The sequence below is a fragment of the Lutra lutra genome, chromosome 7, assembly GCF_902655055.1.
Source record: "Lutra lutra chromosome 7, mLutLut1.2, whole genome shotgun sequence".
NCBI classification, from domain to species: Eukaryota; Metazoa; Chordata; class Mammalia; order Carnivora; family Mustelidae; genus Lutra; species Lutra lutra.
Genome location: NC_062284.1, coordinates 23031670 through 23046458, shown reverse-complemented (window position 1 = coordinate 23046458; position 14789 = coordinate 23031670).

The following is a 14789-nucleotide window of genomic DNA, read 5'->3' as shown; positions in this document are numbered from 1 at the left end:
ACACTATGACACTTGAAGTCAACCACCAGGGGAAAAAATGGAATAACCACAAAAACATAGAAATTAAGCAACATGGTACTACATAATGAATGGTTCAACCAGGAAATCAAAGAAAAAAAATTTAAAAGTACATGAAATCAAATGAAAATGAAAATACAATGATCCAAAATCTTTGGGATGCAGTAAAAAGTTGTTCCTAAGAGAGAAGCATATAGCAATAAAGGCCTACTTCAAGAAAAAGAAAGCTCTTAAATAAATGAGCTAACATTACACCTAAAGGAACTAAAGAAAGAACAACAAATGAAGCGTAAGGCCAGCAGAAGGAGGGGAAATAATAAAGATCAGAATAGAAATAAATGAAACATAGAAACTACAAAAACAGCATAACAGATCAATTAAACTGGCACTGGTTCATTTATAAAATTAATAAAATTGACAAAGCCCTACCCAAACTTATCAAAAAGAAAAAAGAAAAGATCCAAATAAGTAAAATCATAAATGTGAGAAAAGTAATAACAACCAATACCATGAAATACAATTATAAAAGAGTGTTACAAAAAATTATATGCCAAAAAATTGGACAACTTGGAAAAAATTGGTAAATTCCCAGAAACATATAAACTACCAAAACTGAAAAGGGAAGAAATAGAAAACTTAAGCAAACCCATAATGAGGAAATAAATTCAATTAGTATTCATAAACCTCTCAACAAACAAATGTCCAGAGCCAGATGGCTTTCTAGGGTAATTCTAACAAATATTTAAAGAAGAATTAATACATTTTCTTTGCAAATTTTCCAAAAAATAAGAAAGGAAGACAAATTTGTAGATTTATTCTATGAGGCCAGAATTACCCTGATTCCAAAACCAGAGAAAGACTCAATTAAAAAAAGAGAATTACAGGCCAATATCTCTAATGAACATGGATGCACAAATTCCCAATAAAAACCTATCAAATCAAATCCAACGGTATATTTAAAGAACCTCTTTGACATGGGCCACAGCAACTTCTTTCTAGATATGTCTCCAAAGGCAAAGGAAACAAAAGTGAAAATGAATTTTTTTACTTCGTCAAGATCAAAAGCTTCTGCACAGCAAAGGAAACCATCAACAAAACTAAGAGGCAACCCACGGAATGGGAGAAGATATTCACGAATGACAATACAAAGGGCTGATATCCAGGATCTGTAAAGAACTCCTCAAACTCAACACACACAAAACAGATAATCACATCAAAAAATGGGCAGAAGACATGAACAGACATTTCTCCAATAAAGACATACAAGTGGCTAACAGACACATGAAAAAATGTTCATCATCCCTAACCATCAAACTAAAACCACATTGAGATACCACCTTACACCACTTAGAATGGCCAAAATTAGCAAGACAGGAAATAACATGTGTTGGAGAGGATGTGGAGAAAGGGGAACCCTCTTACACTGTTGGTAGGAACACAAGTTGGTGCAGCCACGTTGGAAAACAGTGTGGAGATTCCTTAAGAAATTAAAAATAGAGCTTCCCTATGACCCTGCAATTGCGCTACTGGATATTTACCCCAAAGATACAGATGTAGTGAAATCAAGGGCCATCTGTACCCCAATGTTCATAGCAGCAATGGCCACAGTTGCCAAACTGTGGAAAGAACCAAGATGGCCTTTAATGGATGAATGGATGAGGGAGATGTGGTCCATATATACTATGGAGTATTATGCCTCCATCGGAAAGGATGAATACCCAACTTTTGGATCAATATGGAAGGGACTGGAAGAGATTATGCTGAGTGAAATGAGTCAAGCAGAGAGAGTCAATTATTATATGGTTTTGCTTATTTGTGGAGCATAAGGAATAACATGGAGGACATGGGGAGATAGAGAGGAGAAGGGAGTTGGGGAAAATTGGAGGGGGAGATGCACCATGAAAGACTGTGGACACTGAGAAACAAACTGAGGGTTTTGGAGGGGAGAGGGTTGGGGATTGGGTAAGCCTTGTGGTGGGTATCATGGAGGGCATGTGTTGCATGGAGCACTGGGTGTGGTGCATAAGCAATGAATTCTGGAACACTGAAAAAAATTAAAAAAAGAAATAAAAATAATAATAAAAGAATCATTCACCACAATCAAGTGGGATATATTCCTGGGCTGCAAGTGTGGATCAATATTCACAAATAGATCACTGTGATACAACATATTAGAAAGAAAGGATCAGTGCCATATGATCCTCTCAATAGATGACAATGTACAATACCCATTCATTATAAAAACCATCACGAAAATAGGGATAGGTGGAACATAGCTCAACATCATAAAGATCATACACAAAAGACCCACAGCTAATATCTTCAATAGGGAAAAACAGGGCTTTTCCTCTAAAGCCAGGAACAAGACAGGAATGTCCACTCTAACCACTTTAACATAGTACTAGTAATACTAACCATAGTAATCAGACAAAACAAAGAAATAAAAAGTATGCAATATGCAACAAATAAGTAAAACTTTAACTCTTTGCAGATGACATGATATTCTATATAGAAAACCCAAACAGTCCACCAAAAAATTGCTAAAACTGTAGCACAGATTCTGTAAATTTGCAGGGTACAAACCAATGTATAGAAATCTGTTGTATTTCTATAGACCAATAAAGAAGCATTGGAAAGAGAAATAAAGGAATCAGTTCCATTCACAATTGCACCAAAAACCATAAGGTATCTAGGAATAATCCTAACCAAAAGGTAAAGAATCTGTGCTCTGAAAACCATAAAACACTGATGAAAGAAATTGAAAAGGACACAGAGAAATGGAAAAACATTCCATGCTCATGGATTGTAAGAATAAGTATTGTTTAAAAAGGTCTATATTGAGGAAGACACAAAGAAATGGAAAAATGTTCCATGCTCCTGGATTGGAAGAATAAATATTGTGAAAATGTCTATGCTACCTAAAGCAATCTACACATTTAATGCAATTCCTATCAAAGTACCATCCATTTTTTTCAAAGAAATGGAACAAAATATCCTAAAATTTATATTAAACCAGAAAAGACCTCGAATAGCCAAAGGAATATTGAAAAAGAAAGCCAAAGTTGGTGGCATCACAATTCCGGACTTCAAGCTCTATTACAAAGCTGTCATCATCAAGACAGCATGGTACTGGCACAAAAACAGACACATAGATCAATGGAACAGAATAGAGAGCCCAGAATAGACCCTCAACTCTATGGTCAACTCATCTTCGACAAAGCAGGAAAGAATGTCCAATGGAAAAAAGACAGCCTCTTCAATAAATGGTGTTGGGAAAATTGGACAGCCACATGCAGAAAAATGAAATTGGATCATTTCCTTACACCACACACGAAAATAGACTCAAAATGGATGAAGGATGTCAATGTGAGAAAGGAATCCATCAAAATCCTCGAGGAGAACACAGGCAGCAACCTCTTCGACCTCAGCCGCAGCAACATCTTCCTAGGAACATCACCAAAGGCAAGGGAAGCAAGGGCAAAAATGAGCTTTTGGGATTTTATCAAGATCAAAAGCTTTTGCACAGCAAAGGAAACAGTGAACAAAACCAAAAGACAACTGACAGAATGGGAGAAGATATTTGCAAATGACATATCAGATAAAGGGCTAGTGTCCAAAATCTATAAAGAACTTAGCAAACTCAACACCCAAAGAACAAATAATCCAATCAAGAAATGGGCAGAGGACATGAACAGACATTTCTGCAAAGAAGACATCCAGATGGCCAACAGGCACATGAAAAAGTGCTCCATATCACTCGGCATCAGGGAAATACAAATCAAAACCACCATGAGATATCACCTCACACCAGTCAGAATGGCTAAAATGAACAAGTCAGGAAATGACAGATGCTGGCGAGGATGCGGAGAAAGGGGAACCCTCCTACACTGTTGGTGGGAATGCAAGCTGGTGCAACCACTCTGGAAAACAGCATGGAGGTTCCTCAAAATGTTGAAAATAGAACTACCCTATGACCCAGCAATTGCACTGCTGGGTATTTACCCTAAAGATACAAACGTAGTGATCCGAAGGGGCACGTGCACCCGAATGTTTATAGCAGCAATGTCTACAATAGACAAACTATGGAAAGAACCTAGATGTCCATCTACAGACGAATGGATAAAGAAGATGTGGTATATATACACAATGGAATACTATCAGCCATCAAAAGAAATGAAATCTTGCCATTTGCGACAACGTGGATGGAACCAGAGGGTATCATGCTTAGTGAAATAAGTCAATCGGAGAAAGACAACTATCATATGATCTCCCTGATATGAGGGAGAGGAGATGCAACATGGGGTGTCGAGGGGGTAGGAGAAGAGTAAATGAAACAAGATGGGATTGGGAGGGAGACAAACTATAAGTGACTCTTAATCTCACAAAACAAACTGAAGGTTGATGGGGGGAGGGTGTTGGGAGAGGGGGGTGGGGTTATGGATATTGGGGAGGTTATGTGCTATGGTGAGTGCTGTGAAGTGTGTAAACCTGGCGATTCGCAGACCTGTACCCCTGGGGATAAAAATATATGTTTATAAAGCTGTAAAAAAAAAGAAAAAAGAAAAAAGAAAGGATGAATACCCAAGTTTTGTAGCAACATGGACGGGACTGGAAGAGATTATGCTGAGTGAAATCAGTCAAGCAGAGAGAGTCAATTATCATATGGTTTCACTTATTTGTGGAGCATAACAAATAGCATGGAGGACAAGGGGAGATGGAGAGGGGAGTTGAGGGAAATTGGAAGGGGAGGTGAACCATGAGAGACTATGGACTCTGAAAAACGATCTGAGAATTTTCAAGGGGTGGGGGGTGGGAGGTTGGGGGCACCAGGTGGTGGGTATTGTGGAGGGCACAGATTGCATGGAGCACTGGGTGTGGTGCAAAAATAATGAATACTGTTATGCTGAAAAAATAAAAAATTTAAAAAAAAAAGGTCTATATTACCCAAAGCAATCTACATTTTTATTCTATTTTATTTTATTTTTTCTGTGTTCCAAGATTCATTGTTTATGCACCACACTCAGTGCTCTATGCAATATGTGCCCTCCTTTTTACCCACCTCCAGGCTTCCCCCCCTCCAAATCCCTCCAAAGCTGTTAGCTTCTTTCTCAGAGTCCACATGTTTAATGTAATCCCTATCAAAATACCACCTGCATGTTTCACAGAGGTAGAAAAAGACAATTCTAAAATTTGTGTGGAACCAGAATAGACCCCCAATAGCCAAAGGGATCTTGAAAATGATCAGCAAAACTGGAGGCATAATAATTCTGGGGTTCAAGTTATATTACGAAGCTGTAGTGATAAAAATAATATGGTGCTGGCATAAAAGAGACACACAGAACAATAAGATGGAAAGGAAAAACCAGAAATGAACCCATAACTATGTGCTCAATTAATTTTCAAGAAGGGAGGTAGAGAATATCCAGTGGATAAAAATACAGTATCTACAACAGAAGTTATTGGAAAAAATTGAACAGCAGCATGAAAAGTATAAAACTGGACCACTTCTTTACACCATACACTAAAATAAATTCAAAATGGATGAAGGACTCAAATGTAAGACAGTAAACAATTAAAATCAAAGAGGAAAACACAGGCAGTAAACTTTTTGACATCAGTCATAGCAACATTTTACTACATATGTCTCCTGAAGCAAGGGACACATAAACAAATATAAACTCATGGGACTTCATCAAAACAATAAACTTTGCAGCAAAGGAAACAATCAAGAAAACTGAAAGGCTACTTTTGGGATGGAAGAAGATATTTGCAAATGATATATGTGATAAATGGCTAGTATCCAAAATCTATAAAGAACATATCAAACTCAGCCTCCAAAAAATGAATTATCTGTTTAAGAAATGGGCAGAAGATATGAATAGACATTTTTTTGCAAAGAAGATGTCTAGATGGCCAATAGACAAATGAAAAGGTGCTCAATAACAGTCATCATCAGGGAAAAACAAATAAAAACTACAATGAGATATACATCACACCTGTCAGAAATGTTAAAATTAACAGCAGGAATCAGGTTTTGGCAAGGATGCAAAGAAAAAGAACCTTCTTACAGTGTTGGTGGGAATGAAAACTGGTGCAGCTCTCCTGAAAACAACATGGAGCTTCCCCAAATAGTTAAAAATAGAGCTACTCTCTGATCCAGCAGTTGCACTACTAGGTATTTACCCAAAGGATAAGAAAATAGTGATTCAAAGGGATAAATGCATTCCCATATTTATAGTAAGATTATCAAAAGTCAAATTATCGAAAGAGTCCAAATGTCTATTGACTGATAAAGGGATTATATATATATATATGTATATATATACATATATATATTATCCCTATATATAATATACTTATCCCTTTATATATATAAAGTATATATATATGAATATATATATGTGTGTGTGTAATATATATATATGTGTGTGTGTATACATCTTACACGATACAATGTTATTAAAATATGTCTGTGTATTCACACACACACACACACACACACATATTCCATTATGCTAACAAAGTCAGTGATAGGCAAATATCATATGATCTCACTCATATGTGGAATTTAAGAAACAAATAAATGAACAAATCAAGAACCAAGAAAAAGGCAAATCAAGAAAAGGCAAATCAAGAAACAAGACTTTTTTTGTTTGTATGTTTGTTCGTTTTTAAGAAACAAGACTTTTAACTACAAAGAATATACTGATGGTTACCACAAGGATGCTGGCTCTGGCAATGTTGTGGGGATTAAGGAGGGCATTTGTGATGAGCAACCGGTATTGTATGTAAGTGTCAAATCACTGAATTGTACACCTGAAACTAAAATCACCTTGTATGTTAACTAACTGGAATTTAAATAAGAGCTTGGTTAAAATACAAGGAATCAATAAACAAACAAAATGCAGAGAACAAACTGGTATTTGCCAAAAAGGATTTGGTTAGGGGTATAGGCAAAACAGACAAGGTAGTATTAGATACACAAATTTCCAGTTATAAAATAAATAAGGCACAGAGATAAAAAGTACAGCATGGGCAATATAGTCAATAATATTTTAATAACATTGTATGGTGAAAGATGGTAACTATCTTTATCATGATGAGCACTGAATAATATATAGAATTCTCAAATCAACATGTACACAAATCAACATGCTGTAAAATAATGTATACAATATAACATTGTATGCCAATTACACTTCTAAAATTATAAATTAGAAAAAAAACAAAGTAAAACAAAACAATAAAATGAAGAAATTTTACATGTCAAATATGAGATAATAGTAAAAGAAACTATTCTTTTTTAAATTAAATTTTAGTTAATTAACATACAGTGCAATATTGGTTTCTGGAATAGAACTCAGTGATTCATCACTTACATCCAACACCCAGTGCTCATCACCAGTGCCCTCTTTAATTTGCATCACTTATCTAGCCTGTCACCCATTCACCTCCCTCCAGCAACCCTGCTTGTTCTCTATCATTAAGAGTCTCTAATGGTTTGTTTTCCTCTCTCCTTTTTTTTTCTTTTTCCTCTTCCCATATGTTCACCTGTTTCCTTTATTAAATTCCACATATGTGAGATCGTATAGTAATTGTCTTTCACTGACTGACTTATTTGGCTTAGCATAATATACTGTAGTTCCATCCATGTCCTTGCAAATAGCAAGATGCCAATGTTTTTGATGGCTGAGTAATATTTCATTGTGTATGTGTGTGTGTACACACACACACACATAGTATATGTACATATACAATATATAAATGAATATATATTATACACACACATACACACACCAAGTCCTCCTTATCCATTAATCAGTTTATACACACACATACCTACCAGGTCTTCCTTATCCACTAATCAGTTTATGGATATTTGGGCTCTCTCCATAGTTTGACTATTGTTGATAATGATGCTATAAACATCAAGGTGCAGGTATCCCTTCAAATATGTATTTTTGTTTCCTTTGGATAAACACCTAGTAACGCAATTGCTGGATTGTAATGCAGTACTATTTTTTTTAACTTTTGAGAAACCTCCATACTGTTTTCCAGAGTGGCTGTATCAGCTTGCATTCTGACCAACAGTGTAAGAGGGATGGTCTTTCTCCACATCATCCCCAACACTTCTTGTTTCCTGTCTTGTTAATTTTTGCCATTCTAAATGGTGTGAGGTGATATCTTATTGTGGTTTTGATTTATATTTCCATGATGCCGAGTGTTGTTGAGCATTTTTTTCATGTGTCTGTTGGCCATTTGGATGTCTTCTTTGGTGGAGAAATGTCTTCTGCCCATTTCTTGACTGGATTATTTGATTTTTTGGGTGTTGAGTTTGATAAGTTCTTTATAGATTTTGGATACTAGCCGCATAGCCAATAAGATATTTGCAAATGTGTTCTCCCATTCTATCAGTTGTGTTTGGGTTTTCAGGAGCTTTTATTTATTTTTTTTTTTATTATTTTTTTTATAAACATATATTTTTATCCCCAGGGGTACAGGTCTGTGAATCACCAGGTTTACACACTTCACAGCACTCACCACAGCACATACCCTCCCCAATATCCATAACCCTACCCCCTCTCCCAACCCCCCTCCCCCCATCAACCCTCAGTTTGCTTTGTGAGATTAAGAGTCACTTATGGTTTGTCTCCCTCCCAATCCCATCTTGTTACATTTATTCTTCTCCTACCCCCTTAACCCCCCATGTTGCATCTCCTCTCCCTCATATCAGGGAGATCATATGATAATTATCTTTCTCCGATTGACTTATTTCGCTAAGCATGATACCCTCTAGTTCCATCCACATCGTCGCAAATGGCAAGATTTCATTTCTTTTGATGGCTGCATAGTATTCCATTGTGTATATATACCACATCTTCTTTATCCATACATCTGATGATGGACATCTAGGTTCTTTCCATAGTTTGGCTATTGTAGACATTGCTGCTATAAACATTCGGGTGCACGTGCCCCTTTGGATCACTACGTTTGTATCTTTAGGGTAAATACCCAGCAGTGCAATTGCTGGGTCATAGGGTAGTTCTATTTTCAACATTTTGAGGAACCTCCATGCTGTTTTCCAGAGTGGTTGCACCAGCTTGCATTCCCACCAACAGTGTAGGAGGGTTCCCCTTTCTCCGCATCCTCGCCAGCATCTGTCATTTCCTGACTTGTTCATTTTAGCCATTCTGACTGGTGTGAGGTGATATCTCATGGTGGTTTTGATTTGTATTTCCCTGATGCCGAGTGATATGGAGCACTTTTTCATGTGTCTGTTGGCCATCTGGATGTCTTCTTTGCAGAAATGTCTGTTCATGTCCTCTGCCCATTTCTTGATTGGATTATTTGTTCTTTGGGTGTTGAGTTTGCTAAGTTCTTTATAGATTTTGGACACTAGCCCTTTATCTGATATGTCATTTGCAAATATCTTCTCCCATTCTGTCCATTGTCCTTTGGTTTTGTTCACTGTTTCCTTTGCTGTGCAAAAGCTTTTGATCTTGATAAAATCTCAATAGTTCATTTTTGCCCTTGCTTCCCTTGCCTTTGGTGATGTTCCTAGGAAGATGTCGCTGCGGCTGACGTCGAAGAGGTTGCTGCCTGTGTTCTCCTCAAGGATTTTGATGGATTCCTTTCTCACATTGACATCCTTCATCCATTTTGAGTCTATTTTCGTGTGTGGTGTAAGGAAATGATCCAATTTCATTTTTCTGCATGCGGCTGTCCAATTTTCCCAACACCATTTATTGAAGAGGCTGTCTTTTTTCCATTGGACATTCTTTCCTGCTTTGTCGAAGATGAGTTGACCATAGAGTTGAGGGTCTATTCTGGGCTCTCTATTCTGTTCCATTGATCTATGTGTCTGTTTTTGTGCCAGTACCATGCTGTCTTGATGATGACAGCTTTGTAATAGAGCTTGAAGTCCGGAATTGTGATGCCACCAACTTTGGCTTTCTTTTTCAATATTCCTTTGGCTATTCGAGGTCTTTTCTGGTTTAATATAAATTTTAGGATATTTTGTTCCATTTCTTTGAAAAAAATGGATGGTACTTTGATAGGAATTGCATTAAATGTGTAGATTGCTTTAGGTAGCATAGACATTTTCACAATATTTATTCTTCCAATCCAGGAGCATGGAACATTTTTCCATTTCTTTGTGTCTTCCTCAATGTCTTTCATGAGTACTTTATAGTTTTCTGTGTATAGATTCTTAGTCTCTTTGGTTAGGATTATTCCTAGGTATCTTATAGTTTTGGGTGCAATTGTAAATGGGATGGCCTCCTTAATTTCTCTTTCTTCTGTCTTGTTGTTGGTGTAGAGAAATGCAACTGATTTCTGTGCATTGATTTTATATCCTGACACTTTACTGAATTCCTGTACAAGTTCTAGCAGTTTTGGAGTGGAGTCTTTTGGGTTTTCCACATATAGTATCATATCATCGGCGAAGAGTGAGAGTTTGACTTCTTCTTTGCCGATTTGGATGCCTTTAATTTCCTTTTGTTGTCTGATTGTTGAGGCTAGGACTTCTAGTACTATGTTGAATAGCAGTGGTGATAACGGACATCCCTGCCGTGTTCCTGACCTTAGCGGAAAAGCTTTCAGTTTTTCTCCATTGAGAATGATATTTGTGGTGGGTTTTTCATAGATGGCTTTGATAATATTGAGGTATGTGCCGTCTATCCCTACACTTTGAAGAGTTTTGATCAGGAAGGGATGCTGTACTTTGTCAAATGCTTTTTCAGCATCTATGGAGAGTATCATACGGTTCTTGTTCTTTCTTTTATTAATGTGTTGTATCACATTGATTGATTTGCGGATGTTGAACCAACCTTGCAGCCCTGGAATAAATCCCACTTGGTCGTGGTGAATAATCCTTTTAATGTACTGTTGAATCCTATTGGCTAGTATTTTGGTGAGAATTTTTGCATCTGTGTTCATCAAGGATATTGGTCTGTAGTTCTCTTTTTTGTTGGGATCCTTGTCTGGTTTTGGGATCAAGGGGATGCTGGCCTCATAAAATGAGTTTGGAAGTTTTCCTTCTATTTCTATTTTTTGGAACAGTTTCAGGAGAATAGGAATTAGTTCTTCTTTAAATGTTTGGTAGAATTCCCCCGGGAAGCCGTCTGGCCCTGGGCTTTTGTTTGTTTGGAGATTTTTGATGACTGTTTCAATCTCCTTACTGGTTATGGGTCTGTTCAGGCTTTCTATTTCTTCCTGGTTCAGTTGTGGTAGTTTATATGTCTCTAGGAATGCATCCATTTCTTCCAGATTTTCAAATTTGTTGGCATAGAGTTGCTCATAGTATGTTCTTATAATTGTCTGTATTTCTTTGGTGTTTGTTGTGATCTCTCCTCTTTCATTCATGATTTTAATTATTTGGTTCCTTTCTCTTTTCTTTTTGATAAGTCTGGCCAGGGGTTTATCAATCTTATTAATTCTTTCAAAGAACCAGCTCCTAGTTTCGTTGATTTGTTTTATTGATTTTTTGGTTTCTATTTCATTGATTTCTGCTCTGATCTTTATGATTTCTCTTCTCCTGCTGGGTTTAGGGTTTCTTTCTTGTTCTTTCTCCAGCTCCTTTAGGTGTAGGGGAAGGTTGTGTACCTGAAACCTTTCTTGTTTCTTGAGAAAGGCTTGTACCGCTATATATTTTCCTCTCAGGACTGCCTTTGTTGTGTCCCACAGATTCTGAACCGTTGTGTTTTCATTATCATTTGTTTCCATAAATTTTTTCAATTCTTCTTTAATTTCCTGGTTGACCCATTCATTCTTTAGAAGGATGCTGTTTAGTCTCCATGTATTTGGGTTCTTTCCAAATTTCCTCTTGAGATTGAGTTCTTGCTTTAGATCATTGTGGTCTGAAAATATGCAGGGAATGATCCCAATCTTTTGATACCGGTTGAGACTTGATTTAGGACCAAGAATGTGATCTATTCTGGAGAATGTTCCATGTGCACTAGAGAAGAATGTGTATTCTGTTGCTTTGGGATGAAATGTTCTGAATATATCTGTGATGTCCATCTGGTCCAGTGTGTCATTTAAGGCCTTGATTTCCTTGTTGATCTTTTGCTTGGATGATCTGTCCATTTCAGTGAGGGGAGTGTTAAAATCCCCTACTATTATTGTATTGTTGTCTATGTGTTTCTTTGATTTTTTTATTAATTGGTTTATATTGTTGGCTGCTCCCATGTTAGGGGCATAGATATTTAAAATTGTTAGATCTTCTTGTTGGACAGTTCCTTTGAGTATGACATAGTGTCCTTCCTCATCTCTTATTATAGTCTTTGGCTTAAAATCTAATTGATCTGATATAAGGATTGCCACTCCTGCTTTCTTCTGATGTCCATTAGCATGGTAAATTCTTTTCACCCCCTCACTTTAAACCTGGAGGTGTCTTCGGGTTAAGATGAGTTTCTTGTAGGCAACATATAGATGGTTTTTGTTTTTTTATCCATTCTGATACCCTGTGTCTTTTGATCGGGGCATTTAGCCCATAAACATTCAGGGTAAGTATTGAGAGATATGACTTTAGTGCCATTGTATTGCCTGTAAGGTCACTGTTATTGTATATTGTCTGTTTCTTTCTGATCTACTACTTTTAGGGTCTCTCTTTGCTTAGAGGACCCCTTTCAATATTTCCTGTAGAGCTGGTTTGGTATTTGCAAATTCTTTCAGTTTTTGTTTGTCCTGGAAGCTTTTAATCTCTCCGTCTATTTTCAATGATAGCCTAGCTGGATATAATATTCTTGGCTGCATGTCTTTCTCATTTAGTACTCTGAATATATCATGCCAGCTCTTTCTGGCCTGCCAGGTGTCTGTGGATAAGTCTGCTGCCAATCTAATATTTTTACCATTGTACATTACAGACTTCTTTTCCCGGGCTGCTTTCAGGATCTTTTCTTTGTCACTAAGACATGTAAATTTTACTATTAGGTGACGGGGTGTGGACCTATTCTTATTGATTTTGAGGGGGGTTCTCTGAACCTCCTGGATTTTGATGCTTGTTCCCTTTGCCATATTGGGGAAATTCTCTCCAATAATTCTCTCCAATTTACCTTCTGCTCCCCTCTCCGTTTCCTCTTCTTCTGGAATCCCAATTATTCTAATGTTGTTTCGTCTTATGGTGTCACTTATATCTCGAATTCTCCCCTCGTGGTCCAGTAGCTGTTTGTCCCTCTTTTGCTCAGCTTCTTTATTCTCTGTCATTTGGTCTTCTATATCGCTAATTCTTTCTTCTGCCTCATTTATCCTAGCAGTCAGAGCCTCCATTTTTGATTGCACCTCATTAATAGCTTTTTTGATTTCAACTTGGTTAGATTTTAGTTCTCTTATTTCTCCAGAAAGGGCTTTTATATCTCCTGAGAGGGTTGCTTTAATATCTTCCATGCCTTTTTCAAGCCCGGCTAGAACCTTGAGAATCGTCATTCTGAACTCTATATCTGACATATTACCAATGTTTGTATTGATTAGGTCCCTAGCCTTTGGTACTGCTTCTTGTTCTTTTTTTTTATTGTGAATTTTTCCGCCTTGTCATTTTGTCCAGATAAGAGTATATGAAGGAGCAAGTAAAATACTAAAAAGCGTGGCAACAACCCCAGGAAAATATGCTTTAGCCAAATCAGAAGAGATTCCAAATCGTGAGCAGGGAGAAAGGGGATAAAAAGGGGTTCAGAAGAAGAAGAAGAAGAAAAAAAAGAAACTATTAAAAAAAGAAAGCCGATAAAAAATATAAAAAGGAAAAAAAATATATATATATATATTAGATAATCTATTTAAAAAACGTTAAAAAACGAAAACGGTAAAAGTTAAAAAAATTTAGCAGAAGAAGAAAAAAAAATTGAAAAAGAGAAAAAAAAATTAAATTAACTGCAAGGCTAAAGAATCATGGGGAGAAACTATGAGTTCCATGCTTTGCTTTCTTCTCCTCTGGAATTCCGCCACTCTCCTTGGTATTGAAACTGCACTCCTTGGTAGGTGAACTTGGTCCTGGCTTGGTTTCCAGTTGATCTTCTGGGGTAGGGGCCTGTTGTAGTGATTCTCAAGCATCTTTGCCCCAGGCAGAGTTGCACCGCCCTTACCCGGGCCGGGCTGAGTAACCGCTCAGGTATGCTGGGTTTGCTTTCGGGAGCTTTTGTTCCCTGAGCGCTTTCTGTAGAGTTCCAGATGGCGGGAGTGAAGGTGGCGGCCTCCCAGTCTCTGGCCCGGAGGAGCTGAGAGCCCGGGGCCCTACCCCTAGTGCGCCCTCAGAGAACAGCGCCCAATGACTCCTGTCACCCTGGCCTCTGGCCGCGCTCCGAACTGACCGAGCCTGCGACCAGCCCAAGGTAACCCCGAGTTTAGAGCTCACTCCTCGGCTCTGTCTCTGTAGCCGGCTTCCCTGTTGTAATACCGGTAAGCTCTGCAACACTCAGACACCCCCGATCCTTCTGTGACCCTGTGGGACCTGAGGCCGTGCTGACCCCGCCTGGGCTTCACCCCAGTTAAGCTTCTGGAGCGATGTCCCTCAGTGGAACAGACTTTTAAAAGTCCCGATTTTGTGCTCCGTTGCTCCGCCGCTCGCCGGGAGCCGGCCCCTCCCCCCGCGGCCTATCTTCCAGTCGCTTTGGATTCACTTCTCCGCCAGTCCTACCTTGCAGAAAGTGGTTGATTTTCTGTTTCTGGAATTGCTGTTCTTCTTCTCTTCAATCCCCCGTTGGATTTATAGGTGTTCGCAATCTTTAGATAAGCTATTTAGCTGATCTCCCGCTACCTGAAGTAGTCTCAGCCTGCTA